Source organism: Phalangium opilio, unplaced genomic scaffold (assembly GCF_054372755.1).
Source record: "Phalangium opilio isolate 3A_F unplaced genomic scaffold, DU_Popi_V2 ptg000082l_1, whole genome shotgun sequence".
Classification (NCBI taxonomy): Eukaryota; Metazoa; Arthropoda; class Arachnida; order Opiliones; family Phalangiidae; genus Phalangium; species Phalangium opilio.
The window spans coordinates 16,358,814-16,380,894 of NW_028324189.1; positions in this window are offsets into that span (position 1 = coordinate 16,358,814).

The following is a 22,081-nucleotide window of genomic DNA, read 5'->3' on the forward strand; positions in this document are numbered from 1 at the left end:
CCCATCCGGGAGCGGTGTTCTGGGATCTCAAATGTAACGTAAATAGCCAAAGTTTTTCCACAATACCTGACGACCATTTAATTTTTGGGCCTCAGTGGCGCAATGGTTAGCACGTTCGGCTGTTAACCAATAGGTTGTTGGTTCGAGCCCATCCGGGAGCGGTGTTGTGAGGTCTCAGATGTGACGTAAAAAGTCAAGTTTTTTGCACAATACCTGACGAGCATTTAGGTTTTGGGCTTCCGTGGCGCAATGGTTAGCGCGTTCGGCTGTTAAGCAATAGGTTGGTGGTTCGAGCCCATCCGGGAGCGGTGTTCTGGGATCTCAAATGTAACGTAAATAGCCAAAGTTTTTCCACAATACCTGACGACCATTTAATTTTTGGGCCTCAGTGGCGCAATGGTTAGCACGTTCGGCTGTTAACCAATAGGTTGGTGGTTCGAGCCCATCCGGGAGCGGTGTTGTGAGGTCTCAGATGTGACGTAAAAAGTCAAGGTTTTCCACAATACCTGACAACCATTTAATTTCTGAGCTTCCGTGGCTCAATGGTTAGCGCGTTCGGCTGTTAACCAATAGGTTGGTGGTTCGAGCCCACCCGGGAGCGGTGTTGTGGGATCTGAAATGTAACGTAGAAAGCCAAAGTTTTTGCACAATAAATGACGACCATTTAATTTTTGGGCTTCCGTGGCGCAATGGTTAGCGCGTTCGGCTGTTAACCAATAGGTTGGTGGTTCGAGCCCACCCGGGAGCGGTGTTATGTGATCTCAAATGTAACGTAGAAAGCCAAAGTTTTTCCACAATACCTGACGACCATTTAATTTTTGGGCTTCCGTGGCGCAATGGTTAGCGCGTTCAGCTGCTATTCAAAAGACTGGTGGTTTGAGCCCTTCCGGGAGCGGTGTTGTGACGTCTCAGATGTAACATAAAATGTCAGAGTTTTTCCACAATTTCTGACGAATATTGAACTTTTGGGCTTCCGTGGCGCAATGGTTAGCGCGTTCAGCTGTTAATCGAAAGGTTGGTGGTTCGAGCCCACCCGGGAGAGGTGTTGTGGGGTCTCAGATGTAGCGTAAAAAGTCAAAACGTTTCCACAATACGTGACAACCATTTAATTTCTGAGCCTCCGTGGCTCAATGGTTAGCGCGTTCGGCTGTTAACCAATAGGTTAGTGGTTCGAGCCCACCCGGGAGCGGCGTTGTCGGATCTCAAATGTAACGTAGAAAGCCAAAGTTTTTCCACAATACCTGACGATCATTTAATTTTTGGCCTTCCGTGGCGCAATGGTTAGGGCGTTCGGCTGTTAACCAATAGGTTAGTGGTTCGAGCCCACCCGGGAGCGGCGTTTTGGGATCTCAAATGTAACGTAGAAAGCCAAAGTTTTTCCACAATACCTGACGATCATTTAATTTTTGGCCTTCCGTGGCGCAATGGTTAGGGCGTTCGGCTGTTAACCAATAGGTTTGTGGTTCGAGCCCACCCGGGCGCGGTGTTGTGGGATCTCAAACGTAACGTAGAAAGCCAATGTTTTTCCACAATACCTGACGACCATTTAATTTTTGGGCTTCCGTGGCGCAATGGTTAGCGCGTTCGGCTGTTAACCAATAGGTTGGTGGTTCGACCCCATCCGGGAGCGGTGTTGTGAGGTCTCAGATGTGACGTAAAAAGTCAAGGTTTTTTCATAATACCTGACGAGCATTTAACTTTTGGGCTTCCGTGGCGCAATGGTTAGCGCGTTCGGCTGTTAACCAATAGGTTGGTGGTTCGAGCCCACCCGGGAGCGGTGTTGTGTGATCTCAAATGTAACGTAGAAAGCCAAAGTTTTTCCACAATACCTGACGACCATTTAATTTTTGGGCTTCCGTGGCGCAATGGTTAGCGCGTTCAGCTGCTATTCAAAAGACTGGTGGTTTGAGCTCTCCCGGGAGCGGTGTTGTGACGTCTCAAATGTAACATAAAATGCCAGTTTTTCCACAATACCTGTCGAACATTAAATTTTTGGGCTTCCGTGGCGCAATGGTTAGCGCGTTCAGCTGTTAATCGAGAGGTTGGTGGTACGAGCCCACCCGGGAGAGGTGTTGTGGGGTCTCAGATGTAGCGTAAAAAGTCAAAACTTTTCCACAATACGTGACAACCATTTAATTTCTGGGCTTCCGTGGCTCAATGATTAGCGCGTTCGGCTGTTAACCAATAGGTTTGTGGTTCGAGCCCATCCGGGATGCGGTGTTGTGAGGTCTCAGATGTAACGTAAAATGTCAGAGTTTTTCACAATACCTGACGAACATTTAATTTTTGGGCTTCCGTGGCGCAATGATTAGCGCGTTCAGCTGTTAATCGAAAGGTTGAAGGTTCGAGCCCACCCGGGAGAGGTGTTGTGGGGTCTCATATGTAGCGTAAAAAGTCAAAACTTATCCACAATACGTGACAATCATTTAATTTCTGAGCTTCCGTGGCTCAATGGTTAGCGCGTTCGGCTGTTAACCAATAGGTTGGTGGTTCGAGCTCATCCGGGAGCGGTGTTGTGAGGTCTCAGATGTGACGTAGAAAGCCAAAATTTTTCCACAATACCTGACGACCATTTAACTTTTGGGCTTCCGTGGCGCAATGGTTAGCGCGTTCGGCTGTTAACCAATAGGTTGGTGGTTCGAGCCCATCCGGGAGCGGTGTTGTGAGGTCTCAGATGTGACGTAAAAAGTCAAGGTTTTTACACAATACCTGACAAGCATTTAACATTTGGGCTTCCGTGGCGCAATGTTTAGCGCGTTCGGCTGTTAACCAATAGGTTGGTGGTTCGAGCCCATCCGGGAGCGGTGTTGTGAGGTCTCAGATGTGACGTAAAAAGTCAAGGTTTTTACACAATACCTGACGAGCATTTAACTTTTGGGCTTCCGTGGCGCAATGTTTAGCGCGTTCGGCTGTTAACCAATAGGTTGGTGGTTCGAGCCCATCCGGGAGCGGTGTTGTGAGGTCTCAGATGTGACGTAAGAAGTCAAGGTTTTTACACAATACCTGACGAGTATTTAACTTTTGGGCTTCCGTGGCGCAATGGTTAGCGCGTTCAGCTGTTAATCGAAAGGTTGGTGGTTCGAGCCCACCCGGGAGAGGTGTTGTGGGGTCTCAAATGTAACGTAGAAAGCCAAAGTTTTTCCACAACACCTGACAACCATTTAATTTCTGAGCTTCCGTGGCTCAATGGTTAGCGCGTTCGGCTGTTAACCAATAGGTTGGTGGTTCGAGCCCATCCGGGAGCGGTGTTGTGAGGTCTCAGATGTGACGTAAAAAGTCAAGGTTTTTACACAATACCTGACGAGCATTTAACTTTTGGGCTTCCGTGGCGCAATGGTTAGCGCGTTCGGCTGTTAACCAATAGGTTGGTGGTTCGAGCCCATCCGGGAGCGGTGTTGTGAGGTCTCAGATGTGACGTAAAAAGTCAAGGTTTTTACACAATACCTGACAAGCATTTAACATTTGGGCTTCCGTGGCGCAATGTTTAGCGCGTTCGGCTGTTAACCAATAGGTTGGTGGTTCGAGCCCATCCGGGAGCGGTGTTGTGAGGTCTCAGATGTGACGTAAAAAGTCAAGGTTTTTACACAATACCTGACGAGCATTTAACTTTTGGGCTTCCGTGGCGCAATGTTTAGCGCGTTCGGCTGTTAACCAATAGGTTGGTGGTTCGAGCCCATCCGGGAGCGGTGTTGTGAGGTCTCAGATGTGACGTAAGAAGTCAAGGTTTTTACACAATACCTGACGAGTATTTAACTTTTGGGCTTCCGTGGCGCAATGGTTAGCGCGTTCAGCTGTTAATCGAAAGGTTGGTGGTTCGAGCCCACCCGGGAGAGGTGTTGTGGGGTCTCAAATGTAACGTAGAAAGCCAAAGTTTTTCCACAACACCTGACAACCATTTAATTTCTGAGCTTCCGTGGCTCAATGGTTAGCGCGTTCGGCTGTTAACCAATAGGTTGGTGGTTCGAGCCCATCCGGGAGCGGTGTTGTGAGGTCTCAGATGTGACGTAAAAAGTCAAGGTTTTTACACAATACCTGACGAGCATTTAACTTTTGGGCTTCCGTGGCGCAATGTTTAGCGCGTTCGGCTGTTAACCAATAGGTTGGTGGTTCGAGCCCATCCGGGAGCGGTGTTGTGAGGTCTCAGATGTGACGTAAGAAGTCAAGGTTTTTACACAATACCTGACGAGTATTTAACTTTTGGGCTTCCGTGGCGCAATGGTTAGCGCGTTCAGCTGTTAATCGAAAGGTTGGTGGTTCGAGCCCACCCGGGAGAGGTGTTGTGGGGTCTCAAATGTAACGTAGAAAGCCAAAGTTTTTCCACAACACCTGACAACCATTTAATTTCTGAGCTTCCGTGGCTCAATGGTTAGCGCGTTCGGCTGTTAACCAATAGGTTGGTGGTTCGAGCCCATCCGGGAGCGGTGTTGTGAGGTCTCAGATGTGACGTAAAAAGTCAAGGTTTTTACACAATACCTGACGAGCATTTAACTTTTGGGCTTCCGTGGCGCAATGGTTAGCGCGTTCGGCTGTTAACCAATAGGTTGGTGGTTCGAGCCCATCCGGGAGCGGTGTTGTGAGGTCTCAGATGTGACGTAAAAAGTCAAGGTTTTTACACAATACCTGACAAGCATTTAACATTTGGGCTTCCGTGGCGCAATGTTTAGCGCGTTCGGCTGTTAACCAATAGGTTGGTGGTTCGAGCCCATCCGGGAGCGGTGTTGTGAGGTCTCAGATGTGACGTAAAAAGTCAAGGTTTTTACACAATACCTGACGAGCATTTAACTTTTGGGCTTCCGTGGCGCAATGTTTAGCGCGTTCGGCTGTTAACCAATAGGTTGGTGGTTCGAGCCCATCCGGGAGCGGTGTTGTGAGGTCTCAGATGTGACGTAAGAAGTCAAGGTTTTTACACAATACCTGACGAGTATTTAACTTTTGGGCTTCCGTGGCGCAATGGTTAGCGCGTTCAGCTGTTAATCGAAAGGTTGGTGGTTCGAGCCCACCCGGGAGAGGTGTTGTGGGGTCTCAAATGTAACGTAGAAAGCCAAAGTTTTTCCACAACACCTGACAACCATTTAATTTCTGAGCTTCCGTGGCTCAATGGTTAGCGCGTTCGGCTGTTAACCAATAGGTTGGTGGTTCGAGCCCATCCGGGAGCGGTGTTGTGAGGTCTCAGATGTGACGTAAAAAGTCAAGGTTTTTACACAATACCTGACGAGCATTTAACTTTTGGGCTTCCGTGGCGCAATGGTTAGCGCGTTCGGCTGTTAACCAATAGGTTGGTGGTTCGAGCCCATCCGGGAGCGGTGTTGTGAGGTCTCAGATTTGACGTAAAAAATCAAGGTTTTTACACAATACCTGACGAGCATTTAACTTTTGGGCTTCCGTGGCGCAATGGTTAGCGCGTTCGGCTGTTAACCAATAGGTTGGTGGTTCGAGCCCATCCGGGAGCGGTGTTGTGAGGTCTCAGATGTGACGTAAAAAGTCAAGGTTTTTACACAATACCTGACAAGCATTTAACATTTGGGCTTCCGTGGCGCAATGTTTAGCGCGTTCGGCTGTTAACCAATAGGTTGGTGGTTCGAGCCCATCCGGGAGCGGTGTTGTGAGGTCTCAGATGTGACGTAAAAAGTCAAGGTTTTTACACAATACCTGACGAGCATTTAACTTTTGGGCTTCCGTGGCGCAATGTGTAGCGCGTTCGGCTGTTAACCAATAGGTTGGTGGTTCGAGCCCATCCGGGAGCGGTGTTGTGAGGTCTCAGATGTGACGTAAGAAGTCAAGGTTTTTACACAATACCTGACGAGTATTTAACTTTTGGGCTTCCGTGGCGCAATGGTTAGCGCGTTCAGCTGTTAATCGAAAGGTTGGTGGTTCGAGCCCACCCGGGAGAGGTGTTGTGGGGTCTCAAATGTAACGTAGAAAGCCAAAGTTTTTCCACAACACCTGACAACCATTTAATTTCTGAGCTTCCGTGGCTCAATGTTTAGCGCGTTCGGCTGTTAACCAATAGGTTGGTGGTTCGAGCCCATCCGGGAGCGGTGTTGTGAGGTCTCAGATGTGACGTAAAAAGTCAAGGTTTTTACACAATACCTGACGAGCATTTAACTTTTGGGCTTCCGTGGCGCAATGGTTAGCGCGTTCGGCTGTTAACCAATAGGTTGGTGGTTCGAGCCCATCCGGGAGCGGTGTTGTGAGGTCTCAGATGTGACGTAAAAAGTCAAGGTTTTTACACAATACCTGACAAGCATTTAACATTTGGGCTTCCGTGGCGCAATGTTTAGCGCGTTCGGCTGTTAACCAATAGGTTGGTGGTTCGAGCCCATCCGGGAGCGGTGTTGTGAGGTCTCAGATGTGACGTAAAAAGTCAAGGTTTTTACACAATACCTGACAAGCATTTAACATTTGGGCTTCCGTGGCGCAATGTTTAGCGCGTTCGGCTGTTAACCAATAGGTTGGTGGTTCGAGCCCATCCGGGAGCGGTGTTGTGAGGTCTCAGATGTGACGTAAAAAGTCAAGGTTTTTACACAATACCTGACAAGCATTTAACATTTGGGCTTCCGTGGCGCAATGTTTAGCGCGTTCGGCTGTTAACCAATTGGTTGGTGGTTCAAGCCCATCCGGGAGCGGTGTTGTGAGGTCTCAGATGTGACGTAAGAAGTCAAGGTTTTTACACAATACCTGACGAGTATTTAACTTTTGGGCTTCCGTGGCGCAATGGTTAGCGCGTTCAGCTGTTAATCGAAAGGTTGGTGGTTCGAGCCCACCCGGGAGAGGTGTTGTGGGGTCTCAAATGTAACGTAGAAAGCCAAAGTTTTTCCACAACACCTGACAACCATTTAATTTCTGAGCTTCCGTGGCTCAATGGTTAGCGCGTTCGGCTGTTAACCAATAGGTTGGTGGTTCGAGCCCATCCGGGAGCGGTGTTGTGAGGTCTCAGATGTGACGTAAGAAGTCAAGGTTTTTACACAATACCTGACGAGTATTTAACTTTTGGGCTTCCGTGGCGCAATGGTTAGCGCGTTCGGCTGTTAACCAATAGGTTGTTGGTTCGAGCCCATCCGGGAGCGGTGTTGTGAGGTCTCAGATGTGACGTAAAAAGTCAAGTTTTTTGCACAATACCTGACAGGCATTTAGGTTTTGGGCTTCCGTGGCGCAATGGTTAGCGCGTTCGGCTGTTAAGCAATAGGTTGGTGGTTCGAGCCCATCCGGGAGCGGTGTTCTGGGATCTCAAATGTAACGTAAATAGCCAAAGTTTTTCCACAATACCTGACGACCATTTAATTTTTGGGCCTCAGTGGCGCAATGGTTAGCACGTTCGGCTGTTAACCAATAGGTTGGTGGTTCGAGCCCATCCGGGAGCGGTGTTGTGAGGTCTCAGATGTGACGTAAAAAGTCAAGGTTTTCCACAATACCTGACAACCATTTAATTTCTGAGCTTCCGTGGCTCAATGGTTAGCGCGTTCGGCTGTTAACCAATAGGTTGGTGGTTCGAGCCCACCCGGGAGCGGTGTTGTGGGATCTGAAATGTAACGTAGAAAGCCAAAGTTTTTGCACAATAAATGACGACCATTTAATTTTTGGGCTTCCGTGGCGCAATGGTTAGCGCGTTCGGCTGTTAACCAATAGGTTGGTGGTTCGAGCCCACCCGGGAGCGGTGTTGTGTGATCTCAAATGTAACGTAGAAAGCCAAAGTTTTTCCACAATACCTGACGACCATTTAATTTTTGGGCTTCCGTGGCGCAATGGTTAGCGCGTTCAGCTGCTATTCAAAAGACTGGTGGTTTGAGCCCTTCCGGGAGCGGTGTTGTGACGTCTCAGATGTAACATAAAATGTCAGAGTTTTTCCACAATACCTGACGAATATTGAACTTTTGGGCTTCCGTGGCGCAATGGTTAGCGCGTTCAGCTGTTAATCGAAAGGTTGGTGGTTCGAGCCCACCCGGGAGAGGTGTTGTGGGGTCTCAGATGTAGCGTAAAAAGTCAAAACGTTTCCACAATACGTGACAACCATTTAATTTCTGAGCCTCCGTGGCTCAATGGTTAGCGCGTTCGGCTGTTAACCAATAGGTTAGTGGTTCGAGCCCACCCGGGAGCGGCGTTGTCGGATCTCAAATGTAACGTAGAAAGCCAAAGTTTTTCCACAATACCTGACGATCATTTAATTTTTGGCCTTCCGTGGCGCAATGGTTAGGGCGTTCGGCTGTTAACCAATAGGTTAGTGGTTCGAGCCCACCCGGGAGCGGCGTTGTGGGATCTCAAATGTAACGTAGAAAGCCAAAGTTTTTCCACAATACCTGACGATCATTTAATTTTTGGCCTTCTGTGGCGCAATGGTTAGGGCGTTCGGCTGTTAACCAATAGGTTTGTGGTTCGAGCCCACCCGGGCGCGGTGTTGTGGGATCTCAAACGTAACGTAGAAAGCCAATGTTTTTCCACAATACCTGACGACCATTTAATTTTTGGGCTTCCGTGGCGCAATGATTAGCTCGTTCAGCTGTTAATCGAAAGGTTGAAGGTTCGAGCCCACCCGGGAGAGGTGTTGTGGGGTCTCAGGTGTAGCGTAAAAAGTCAAAATTTTCCACAACACCTGACAACCATTTAATTTCTGAGCTTCCGTGGCTCAATGGTTAGCGCGTTCGGCTGTTAACCAATAGGTTGGTGGTTCGAGCCCATCCGGGAGCGGTGTTGTGAGGTCTCAGATGTGACGTAAAAAGTCAAGGTTTTTACACAATACCTGACGAGCATTTAACTTTTGGGCTTCCGTGGCGCAATGGTTAGCGCGTTCGGCTGTTAACCAATAGGTTGGTGGTTCGAGCCCATCCGGGAGCGGTGTTGTGAGGTCTCAGATGTGACGTAAAAAGTCAAGGTTTTTACACAATACCTGACAAGCATTTAACATTTGGGCTTCCGTGGCGCAATGTTTAGCGCGTTCGGCTGTTAACCAATAGGTTGGTGGTTCGAGCCCATCCGGGAGCGGTGTTGTGGGGTCTCAGATGTGACGTAAAAAGTCAAGGTTTTTACACAATACCTGACGAGCATTTAACTTTTGGGCTTCCGTGGCGCAATGTTTAGCGCGTTCGGCTGTTAACCAATAGGTTGGTGGTTCAAGCCCATCCGGGAGCGGTGCTGTGAGGTCTCAGATGTGACGTAAGAAGTCAAGGTTTTTACACAATACCTGACGAGTATTTAACTTTTGGGCTTCCGTGGCGCAATGGTTAGCGCGTTCGGCTGTTAACCAATAGGTTGTTGGTTCGAGCCCATCCGGGAGCGGTGTTGTGAGGTCTCAGATGTGACGTAAAAAGTCAAGTTTTTTGCACAATACCTGACGAGCATTTAGGTTTTGGGCTTCCGTGGCGCAATGGTTAGCGCGTTCGGCTGTTAAGCAATAGGTTGGTGGTTCGAGCCCATCCGGGAGCGGTGTTCTGGGATCTCAAATGTAACGTAGAAAGCCAAAGTTTTTCCACAACACCTGACAACCATTTAATTTCTGAGCTTCCGTGGCTCAATGGTTAGCGCGATCGGCTGTTAACCAATAGGTTGGTGGTTCGAGCCCATCCGGGAGCGGTGTTGTGAGGTCTCAGATGTGACGTAAGAAGTCAAGGTTTTTACACAATACCTGACGAGTATTTAACTTTTGGGCTTCCGTGGCGCAATGGTTAGCGCGTTCGGCTGTTAACCAATAGGTTGTTGGTTCGAGCCCATCCGGGAGCGGTGTTGTGAGGTCTCAGATGTGACGTAAAAAGTCAAGTTTTTTGCACAATACCTGACGAGCATTTAGGTTTTGGGCTTCCGTGGCGCAATGGTTAGCGCGTTCGGCTGTTAAGCAATAGGTTGGTGGTTCGAGCCCATCCGGGAGCGGTGTTCTGGGATCTCAAATGTAACGTAAATAGCCAAAGTTTTTCCACAATACCTGACGACCATTTAATTTTTGGGCCTCAGTGGCGCAAGGGTTAGCACGTTCGGCTGTTAACCAATAGGTTGGTGGTTCGAGCCCATCCGGGAGCGGTGTTGTGAGGTCTCAGATGTGACGTAAAAAGTCATGGTTTTCCACAATACCTGACAACCATTTAATTTCTGAGCTTCCGTGGCTCAATGGTTAGCGCGTTCGGCTGTTAACCAATAGGTTGGTGGTTCGAGCCCACCCGGGAGCGGTGTTGTGGGATCTGAAATGTAACGTAGAAAGCCAAAGTTTTTGCACAATAAATGACGACCATTTAATTTTTGGGCTTCCGTGGCGCAATGGTTAGCGCGTTCGGCTGTTAACCAATAGGTTGGTGGTTCGACCCCATCCGGGAGCGGTGTTGTGAGGTCTCAGATGTGACGTAAAAAGTCAAGGTTTTTACATAATACCTGACGAGCATTTAACTTTTGGGCTTCCGTGGCGCAATGGTTAGCGCGTTCGGCTGTTAACCAATAGGTTGGTAGTTCGAGCCCACCCGGGAGCGGTGTTGTGTGATCTCAAATGTAACGTAGAAAGCCAAAGTTTTTCCACAATACCTGACGACCATTTAATTTTTGGGCTTCCGTGGCGCAATGGTTAGCGCGTTCAGCTGCTATTCAAAAGACTGGTGGTTTGAGCCCTTCCGGGAGCGGTGTTGTGACGTCTCAGATGTAACATAAAATGTCAGAGTTTTTCCACAATACCTGACGAATATTGAACTTTTGGGCTTCCGTGGCGCAATGGTTAGCGCGTTCAGCTGTTAATCGAAAGGTTGGTGGTTCGAGCCCACCCGGGAGAGGTTTTGTGGGGTCTCAGATGTAGCGTAAAAAGTCAAAACGTTTCCACAATACGTGACAACCATTTAATTTCTGAGCCTCCGTGGCTCAATGGTTAGCGCGTTCGGCTGTTAACCAATAGGTTAGTGGTTCGAGCCCACCCGGGAGCGGCGTTGTCGGATCTCAAATGTAACGTAGAAAGCCAAAGTTTTTCCACAATACCTGACGATCATTTAATTTTTGGCCTTCCGTGGCGCAATGGTTAGGGCGTTCGGCTGTTAGCCAATAGGTTAGTGGTTCGAGCCCACCCGGGAGCGGCGTTGTGGGATCTCAAATGTAACGTAGAAAGCCAAAGTTTTTCCACAATACCTGACGATCATTTAATTTTTGGCCTTCCGTGGCGCAATGGTTAGGGCGTTCAGCAGTTAACAAATAGGTTAGTGGTTCGAGCCCACCCGGGAGTGGCGTTGTGGGATCTCAAACGTAACGTAGAAAGCCAAAGTTTTTCCACAATACCTGACGACCATTTAATTTTTTTGCTTCCGTGGCGCAATGGTTAACGCGTTCGGCTGTTAACCAATAGGTTGGTGGTTCGAGCCCACCCGGGAGCGGTGTTGTGGGATCTCAAATGTAACGTAGAAAGCCAAAGTTTTTCCACAATACGTGACGACCATTTAATTTCTGAGCTTCCGTAGCTCAATGGTTAGCGCGTTCGGCTGTTAACCAATAGGTTGGTGGTTCGAGCCCATCCGGGAGCGGTGTTGTGAGGTCTCAGAAGTGACGTAAAAAGTCAAGGTTTTTACACAATACCTGACGAGCATTTAATTTTTGGGCTTCCGTGGCGCAATGGTTAGCGCGTTCAGCAGTTAACAAATAGGTTAGTGGTTCGAGCCCACCCGGGAGCGGCGTTGTGGGATCTCAAACGTAACGTAGAAAGCCAAAGTTTTTCCACAATACCTGACGACCATTTAATTTTTGGGCTTCCGTGGCGCAATGGTTAACGCGTTCGGCTGTTAACAAATAGGTTGGTGGTTCGAGCCCACCCGGGAGCGGTGTTGTGGGATCTCAAATGTAACGTAAAAAGCCAAAGTTTTTCCACAATACGTGACAACCATTTAATTTCTGAGCTTCCGTGGCTGAATGGTTAGCGCGTTCAGCTTTTAACCAATAGGGTGGTGGTTCGAGCCCAACCGAGAGAGGTGTTGTAGGGTCTCAGATGTAACGTAATAAGTCATAACTTATCCACAACACCTGACAACCATTTAATTTCTGAGCTTCCGTGGCTCAATGGTTAGCGCGTTCGGCTGTTAACCAATAGGTTGGTGGTTCGAGCCCATCCGGTAGCGGTGTTGTGAGGTCTCAGATGTAACGTAAAATGTCAGAGTTTTTCCACAATACCTGACGAACATTTAATTTTTGGGCTTCCGTGGCGCAATGGTTAGCGTGTTCGGCTGTTATCCAATAGGTTGGTGGTTCGAGCCCATCCGGGAGCGGTGTTTTGAGGTCTCAGATGTGACGTAAAAAGTCAAGGTTTTTACACAATACCTGACGAGCATTTAATTTTTAGCTTCCGTGGCGCAATGGTTAGCGCGTTCAGCAGTTAACAAAGAGGTTAGTGGTTCGAGCCCACCCGGGAGCGGCGTTGTGGGATCTCAAACGTAACGTAGAAAGCCAAAGTTTTTCCACAATACCTGACGACCATATAATTTTTGGGCTTCCGTGGCGCAATGGTTAACGCGTTCGGCTGTTAACCAATAGGTTGGTGGTTCGAGCCCACCCGGGAGCGGTGTTGTGGGATCTCAAATGTAACTTAGAAAGCCAAAGTTTTTCCACAATACGTGACGACCATTTAATTTCTGAGCTTCCGTAGCTCAATGGTTAGCGCGTTCGGCTGTTAACCAATAGGTTGGTGGTTCGAGCCTATCCGGGAGCGGTGTTGTGAGGTCTCAGAAGTGACGTAAAAAGTCAAGGGTTTTCCACAATACCTGACGAACATTTAATTTTTGGGCTTCCTTGGCGCAATTATTAGCGCGTTCAACTGTTAATCGAAAGGCTGGTGGTTCAAGCGCACCCGGAAGAGGTGTTGTGGGGTCTCAGATGTAGCGTAAAAAGTCAAAACTTATCCACAATACGTGACAACCATTTAATTTCTGAGCTTCCGTGGCTCAAAGGTTAGCGCGTTCGGCTGTTAACCAATAGGTGTGTGGTTCGAGCCCATCCGGGAGCGGTGTTGTGACGTCTCAGATGTGATGTAAAAAGTCAAGGTTTTTTCCACAACACCTGACGACCATTTAAATTTTGGGCTTCCGTGGCGCAATGGTTAGCGCGTTCGGCTGTTAACCAATAGGTTGGTGGTTCGAGCCTATCCGGGAGCGGTGTTGTGAGGTCTCAGAAGTGACGTAAAAAGTCAAGGTTTTTCCACAATACCTGACGAACATTTAATTTTTGGGCTTCCTTGGCGCAATTATTAGCGCGTTCAACTGTTAATCGAAAGGCTGGTGGTTCAAGCGCACCCGGAAGAGGTGTTGTGGGGTCTCAGATGTAGCGTAAAAAGTCAAAACTTATCCACAATACGTGACAACCATTTAATTTCTGAGCTTCCGTGGCTCAAAGGTTAGCGCGTTCGGCTGTTAACCAATAGGTGTGTGGTTCGAGCCCATCCGGGAGCGGTGTTGTGACGTCTCAGATGTGATGTAAAAAGTCAAGGTTTTTTCCACAACACCTGACGACCATTTAAATTTTGGGCTTCCGTGGCGCAATGGTTAGCGCGTTCGGCTGTTAACCAATAGGTTGGTGGTTCGAGCCCATCCGGGAGCGGTGTTGTGAGGTCTCAGATGTAACGTAAAATGTCAGAGTTTTTCCACAATACCTGACGAACATTTAATTTTTGGGCTTCCGTGGCGCAATGATTAGCGCGTTCAGCTGTTAATCGAAAGGTTGAAGGTTCGAGCCCACCCGGGAGAGGTGTTGTAGGGTCTCAGATGTAACGTAAAAAGTCTTAACTTATCTACAATACCTGACAACCATTTAATTTCTGAGCTTCCGTGGCTCAAAGGTTAGCGCGTTCGGCTGTTAACCAATAGGTGTGTGGTTCGAGCCCATCCGGGAGCGGTGTTGTGACGTATTAGATGTGAAGTAAAAAGTCAAGGTTTTTTCCACAACACCTGACGACCATTTAAATTCTGAGCTTCCGTGGCTCAATCGTTAGCGAATTCGGCTGTTAACAAATAGGTTGGTGGTTCGAGCCCACCCGGGAGCGGTGTTTTGGGATCTCAAATGTAACGTTGAAAGCCAAAATTTTTCCACAATACCTGACGAACATTTAATTTTTGGGCTTCCGTGGCGCAATGGTCAGCGCGTTCAGCTGTTAACCAAAAGGTTAATGTTCGAGCCCATCCGGGAGCGGTGTTGTGACGTCTCAGATGTAACGTAAAATGTCAGAGTTTTTCCACAATACCTGACGAGCATTTAATTTTTGGGCTTCCTCTGCGCAATTATTAGCACGTTCAACTGTTAATCGAAAGGCTGGTGGTTCAAGCGCACCCGGAAGAGGTGTTGTGGGGTCTCAGATGTAGCGTAAAAAGTCAAAACTTATCCACAATACGTGACAACCATTTAATTTCTGAGCTTCCGTGGCTCAAAGGTTAGCGCGTTCGGCTGTTAACCAATAGGTGTGTGGTTCGAGCCCATCCGGGAGCGGTGTTGTGACGTCTCAGATGTAACGTAAAATGTCAGAGTTTTTCCACAATACCTGACGAACATTTAATTTTTGGGCTTCCGTGGCGCAATGATTAGCGCGTTCAGCTGTTAATCGAAAGGTTGAAGGTTCAAGCCCACCCGGGAGAGGTGTTGTGGGGTCTCAGATGTAGCGTAAAAAGTCAAAACATTTCCACAATACGTTACAACCATTTAATTTCTGAGCTTCCGTGGCTCAATGGTTAGCGCGTTCAGCTGTTAATCGAAAGGTTGGTGGTTCGAGCCCCCGCTCGAGAGAGGTGTTGTGGGGTCTCAGATGTAGCGTAAAAAGTCAAAACTTTTCCACAATACGTGACAACCATTTAATTTCTGAGCTTTCGTGGCTCAATGGTTAGCGCGTTCGACTGTTAGCAAATAGGTTGGTGGTTCGAGCCCACCCGGGAGCGGTGTTGTGGGATCTCAAATGTAACGTAGAAAGCCAAAGTTTTTCCACAATACCTGACGACCATTTAATTTTTGAGCTTCCGTGGCTCAATGGTTAGCGCGTTCGGCTGTTAACCAATAGTTTGGTAGTTCGAGCCCATCCGGGAGCGGTGTTGTGAGGTCTCAGATGTGACGTAAAAAGTCAAGGTTTTTCCACAATACCTGACGACCATTTAATTTTTGAGCTTCCGTGGCGCAATGGTTAGCGCGTTCTGCTGTTGACCCATAGGTTGGTGGTTCGAGCCCACCCGGGAGCGGTGTTGTGGGATCTCAAATGTAACGTAGAAAGCCAAAGTTTTTCCACAATACCTGACGACCATTTAATTTCTGAGCTTCCGTGGCTCAATGGTTAGCGCGATCAGCTGTTAATCGAAAGGTTGGTGGTTGTGGGGTCTCAAATGTAACGTAGAAAGCCAAAGTTTTTCCACAATACCTGAAAACCATTTAATTTCTGAGCTTCCGTGGCTCAATGGTTAGCGCGTTCGGCTGTTAGCCAATAGGTTGGTGCTTCAAGCATACCCGGGAGCGGTGTTGTGGGATCTCGAATGTAACGTAGAAAGCCAAAGTTTTTCCACAATACCTGACGACCATTTAATTTTTGGGCTTCCGTGGCGCAATGGTTAGCGCGTTCGGCTGTTAACCGAAAGGTTGGTGGTTCAAGCCCATCCGGGAGCGGTGTTGTGACGTCTCAGATGTTACGTAAAAAGTCAAGGTTTTTCCACAATACCTGACGACCATTTAATTTTTGGGCTTCCGTGGCTCAATGGTTAGCGCGTTCGGCTGTTAACCAATAGGTTGGTGGTTCGAGGCCACCCGGGAGCGGTGTTGTGGGATCTCACATGTAACGTAGAAAGCCAAAGTTTTTCCACAATACCTGACGACCATTTATTTTTTGGGCTTCCGTGGCGCAATGGTTAGCGCGTTCGGCTGTTAACCGAAAGGTTGGTGGTTCAAGCCCACCCGGGAGCGGTGTTGTGGGATCACGAATGTAACGTAGAAAGCCAAAGTTTTTCCAGAATACCTGACGACCATTTAATTTTTGGGCTTCCGTGGCGCAATAATTAGCGCGTTCAGCTGTTAATCGAAAGGTTGGTGGTTCGAGCCCCCGCTCGAGAGAGGTGTTGTGGGGTCTCAGATGTAGCGTAAAAAGTCAAAACTTTTCCACAATACGTGACAACCATTTAATTTCTGAGCTTTCGTGGCTCAATGGTTAGCGCGTTCGGCTGTTAGCAAATAGGTTGGTGGTTCGAGCCCACCCGGGAGCGGTGTTGTGGGATCTCAAATGTAACGTAGAAAGCCAAAGTTTTTCCACAATACCTGACGACCATTTAATTTTTGAGCTTCCGTGGCTCAATGGTTAGCGCGTTCGGCTGTTAACCAATAGTTTGGTAGTTCGAGCCCATCCGGGAGCGGTGTTGTGAGGTCTCAGATGTGACGTAAAAAGTCAAGGTTTTTCCACAATACCTGACGACCATTTAATTTTTGAGCTTCCGTGGCGCAATGGTTAGCGCGTTCTTCTGTTAATCGAATGGTTGGTGGTTCGAGCCCACCCGGGAGAGGTGTTGTGGGGTCTCAGATGTAGCGTAAAAAGTCAAAACTTTTCCACAATACGTGACAACGATTTAATTTCTGAGCTTCCGTGGCTCAATGTTTAGCGTGTTCGGCTGTTAACCAATAGGTTGGTGGTTCGGGCCCACCCGGGAGCGGTGTTGTGAGTTCTCAGATGTGACGTAAAATGTCAGAGTTTTTCCACAATACCTGACGAATATTTAATATTTGGGCTTCCTTGGCGCAATGGTTAGCGCGTTTGGCTGTTGACCCATAGGTTGGTGGTTCGAGCACACCCGGGAGCGGTGCTATGAGGTCTCAGATGTTACGTAAAAAGTCAAAGTTTTTCCACAATACCTGACGAACATTGAAATTTTGGGCTTCCGTGGCGCAATGATTAGCGCGTTCAGCTGTTAATCGAAAGGTTGAAGTTTCGAGCCCACCCGGGAGAGGTGTTGTGGGGTCTCAGATGTAGCGTAAAAAGTCAAAACGTTTCCACAATACGTGACAACCATTTAATTTCTGAGCTTCCGTGGCGCAATGGTTAGCGCGTTCAGCAGTTAACAAATAATTTAGTGGTTCGAGCCCACCCGGTAGCGGCGTTGTGGGATCTCAAACGTAACGTAGAAAGCCAAAGTTTTTCCACAATACCTGACGACCATTTAATTTTTGGGCTTCCGTGGCGCAATGGTTAACGCGTTCGGCTGTTAACCAATAGGTTGGTGGTTCGAGCCCACCCGGGAGCGGTGTTGTGGGATCTCAAATGTAACGTAGAAAGCCAAAGTTTTTCCACAATACCTGACGACCATTTAATTTCTGAGCTTCCGTGGCTCAATGGTTAGCGCGCTCAGCTGTTAATCGAAAGGTTGGTGGTTGTGGGGTCTCAAATGTAACGTAGAAAGCCAAAGTTTTTCCACAATACCTGACAACCATTTAATTTCTGAGCTTCCGTGGCTCAATGGTTAGCGCGTTCGGCTGTTAGCCAATAGGTTGGTGCTTCAAGCATACCCGGGAGCGGTGTTGTGGGATCTCGAATGTAACGTAGAAAGCCAAAGTTTTTCCACAATACCTGACGACCATTTAATTTTTGGGCTTCCGTGGCGCAATGGTTAGCGCGTTCGGCTGTTAACCGAAAGGTTGGTGGTTCGAGCCCACCCGGGAGCGGTGTTGTGGGATCTCAAATGTAACGTAGAAAGCCAAAGTTTTTCCACAATACGTGACGACCATTTAATTTCTCAGCTTTCGTGGCTCAATGGTTGGCGCGTTCGGCGGTTAACCAATAGGTTGGTGGTTAAAGCCCATCCGGGAGCGGTGTTGTGAGGTCTCAGATGTGACGTAAAAAGTCAAGGTTTTTACACAATACCTGACGAGCATTTAATTTTTGGGATTCCGTGGCGCAATGGTTAGCGCGTTCAGCTGTTAATCGAAAGGTTGGTGGTTCGAGCCCACCCGGAAGAGGTGTTGTGGGGTCTCAAATGTAACGTAGAAAGCCAAAGTTTTTCCACAACACCTGACAACCATTTAATTTCTGAGCTTCCGTGGCTCAATTGTTAGCGCGTTCGGCTGTTAACCAATAGGTTGGTGGTTCGAGCCCATCCGGGAGCGGTGTTGTGAGGTCTCAGATGTGACGTAAAAAGTCAAGGTTTTTACACAATACCTGACGAGCATTTAACTTTTGGGCTTCCGTGGCGCAATGGTTAGCGCGTTCGGCGGTTAACCAATAGGTTGGTGGTTCGAGCCCATCCGGGAGCGGTGTTGTGAGGTCTCAGATGTGACGTAAGAAGTCAAGGTTTTTACACAATACCTGACGAGTATTTAACTTTTGGGCTTCCGTGGCGCAATGGTTAGCGCGTTCGGCTGTTAACCAATAGGTTGGTGGTTCGAGCCCATCCGGAAGCGGTGTTGTGTGATCTCAAATGTAACGTAGAAAGCCAAAGTTTTTCCACAATACCTGACGACCATTTAATTTTTGGGCTTCCGTGGCGCAATGGTTAGCACGTTCGGCTCTTAACCAATAGGTTGGTGGTTCTAGCCCATCCGGGAGCGGTGTTGTGAGGTCTCAGATGTGACGTAAAAAGTCAAGGTTTTCCACAATACCTGACAACCATTTAATTTCTGAGCTTCCGTGGCTCAATGGTTAGCGCGTTCGGCTGTTAACCAATAGGTTGGTGGTTCGACCCCATCCCGGAGCGGTGTTGTGAGGTCTCAGATGTGACGTAAAAAGTCAAGGTTATAAAGATGAAGGTTAATTTGTCTCACTTAATTTAAATTCGAATTTTTAACTAGCACTCTCGGCAACGGCCATATCTTAGGCCGAGTTACGTCGATTTTGAAAATGTTATTAAAAATCGAGGTACATTTTTATTTATTGTTCAATCGAGATGAAATCACTTTTAATGAGTGTTTTATAGGGAATTAAGCTGAATTCGGTCAAAAATTTCTCCAGAAAAAAATGCATTCAAAAAAGTACCGAAAAAATCGCAGGTTTTTCTTCTTCAAGACACAAAATCCGTGAATACGATTTCTTATTGAAAATTGAATTTTAACAGTTTTTTGAATGAATATCGTTACATTGCTTGAATTAAAGCAAAAAATATAAAAATAATGGTTTCAGTGGTTATATTTGAAAATAGTGTAGAAATACTCAAAATATGCTTCTTTGGCCGTGAAACGTCGATTTTGAAAATGTTATTAAAAATCGAGGTACATTTTTATTTATTGTCCTGACGAACATTTAATTTTTGGGCTTCCGTGGCTCAATGTTAGCGCGTTCGGCTGTTAATCGAAAGGTTGGTCGTTCGAGCCCATCCGGGAGCGGTGTTTTGAGATCTCAAATGTAACGTAAATAGCCAAAGTTTTTCCACAATACCTGACGACCATTTAATTTTTGGGCGTTTGTGGCGCAATGGTTAGCGCGTTCGGTTGTTAACCGAAAGGTGGTGGTTCGAGCCCAGCCGGGAGCGGTGTTGTGAGGTCTCAGATGTGAAGTAAAAAGACAAAGTTTTACCTCAATACCTGACGACCATTTAATATTTGGGCTTCCGTTGCGCAATGGTTAGCGCGTTCGGCTGTTAACCGAAAGGTTGGTGGTTCGAGCCCACCCGGGAGCGGTGTTGTGGGATCTCTAATGTAACGTAAAAAGCCAAAGTTTTCCCACAATACCTGACGACCATTTTTTTTTTTGGGCGTCCATGGCGCAATGGTTAGCGCGTTCGGCTGTTAACCGAAAGGTTGGTGGTTCGAGCCCATCCGGGAGCGGTGTTGTGACGTCTCAGATGTTACGTAAAATGTCAGAGTTTTTCCACAATACCTGACGAACATTTAATTTTTGGGCTTCCGTGGCGCAATAATTAGCGCGTCCAGCTGTTAATCGAAAGGTTGGTGGTTCGAGCCCACCCGGGAGCGGTGTTGTGGGATCTCAAATGTAACGTAGAAAGCCAAAGTTTTTCCACAATACCTGACTACCATTTAATTTTTGGGCTTCCTTGGCGCAATGGTTAGCGCGTTCGGCTGTTAACCGAAAGGATGGTGGTTCGAGCCCACCTGGGAGAGGTGTTGTAGGGTCTCAGATGTAACGTAAAAAGTCATAACTTATTGTTGTGTGTTTGTACGACTACACAGGAGTTGATACTTTAAAACTATGGTTTTATTTACAATGATTTATACATGATCGAGGTCCGAGATAGACTGAATTTTTAACACAGAGAGGGGGCCTTTTTATACACGAGAGATTAGATAAATAATAGACATTAAGCTAATATGGGGCTGTTCCTAAACTGGCCTACTAATAATACAAAGCATAATGTCACATCCCCTTTTTTTATACAAATAAGAATGCGTTTTATAAATTTAACTTAGTCGATGGCTTTGAGATTCTTCCGGATCGTGTTACTGTCCCTTTGTCGTCTTTTGGCAATTTGCTTCTTGTCTTTCTCTTATTCGTACTTTCCGGTGACCTCGTGGTATTGGACTCAGATGGATCAGCTCGCAAGTTCTCTCTGTCGGTATCTTGAATGTTTTCAGCATTGCATGGATGATTGTCGTGGGCTGGCTCAGAGACAGGTTCCTCTCGATCAATGATGTTTGGTGGATCTATGACGTCCTCTGGGCCAATACTTGATTCCGGAGTGAAAGACTTGATTCCGTGAGTTTGATGACTGTCCGGTAGGGGAACTAGATGGAACCGGTTTCTTCGAATCCTTCCTTTAGAAGTCTCGATTATATATGATCGGGGCTCCTCTGCTTTCTCGACAACGGTTCCTTCTTTGCGTAAATCGGTTATCCATACCCTTTTCCCAAGATCTAATTTGTGTAGCTCTCTGACTCTATGGCGTTGGTCGTAATTTCGTTTCTGAGTTTTTTTCTGCGTTAGTGATGTTTCTTTGATACGTTCTGCTGATAAGATCGTTGGGACAAGCATGTTTGACGGTAATGGGAGCGTTGTTCGGAGATGGCGACTCATAAGCATTTGTGCTGGACTGAAACCATTGGACGTCGGTGTAGATCGGTACGCCAAGAGTGCCAAAGGGATGTTGTCAGATTTCTTTAAAATGGATTTCGCTGTCTTTACTGCTGCTTCTGCGAACCCATTACTTTGAGGATATTTTGGGCTGCTCGTGATAGATCGAAATCCATATTTCTTGGAGAATGCGATGAATTCCAAGGTTCTTGTCGCTGATAAATTAGTGCCATTATCGCTGCGGACCACCTCTGGAATTCCGTGTCGTGCAATTATATCTTCGATGATCTCGATGACAGTTTTTGTAGTTTGATCTTTCATTCGAGCCAATTCCAGATATTTTGAGTAGTAGTCCATCATGACCAGGTACCATTTTCCCCCATGATGTAGCATATCTATGGCAACTGCTTGCCATGGTCGTTCGGGTAAGCTTGTTGGCTTTAAGGGCTCATGAAAGTTGACTCATTCTTTGAGACATCGTTCGCATCTTTTCACCTTATCTTCGATTTCCCGTGAAATTCCAGGCCACCAGACGGATTGTTTGGCTCTTTCTCGACATTTGACGATTCCCATGTGACCTTGATGAATTCGATCCATTATTTCTGGACGCATGGAACTTGGAATGAGCAGTCTGCTGCCTTTCATGATGATTCCGTCTTGGATGGTGATTTCATGCCTGTAGCTGAAGTAGTCATTACAACTACTGTGTACGGGTTTTTTCTCCGGCCATCCATGTTCGAGGTAACGTTGTAATGTTCTGCATGTAGCATCTTCCTGTTGTTTATGAAGAATTTCCGCAAGCTTTGGATCTGTAGTGGGTAGGTTCATCATTACTAACTGTACGTGAGCAGAAATTTCTTGTTGTAGCTCGTTGTCGTCAACGTCTATCAACGGAGCTCTAGACAATGTATCAGCGGCAACTAAGGATTTTCCAGGCACGTAGGAGACCTTGTACGAGTATCGCATCATGCGTAGACGTAGCCTTTGCAGTCTCGGAGATAAATCGTCCAGTTGTTTCGAATGCAATATGGAAACAAGGGGCTGATGATCAGTTTCTAGCTTTATTGTTATACCCGTTATGAAATCCTCAAATCGCTGGCATGCCCACGTTAATGCATACGCCTCCTTCTCGATCTGCGCATAGCGTTGTTCTGTCGAGGATAACGTCTTCGAGGCATA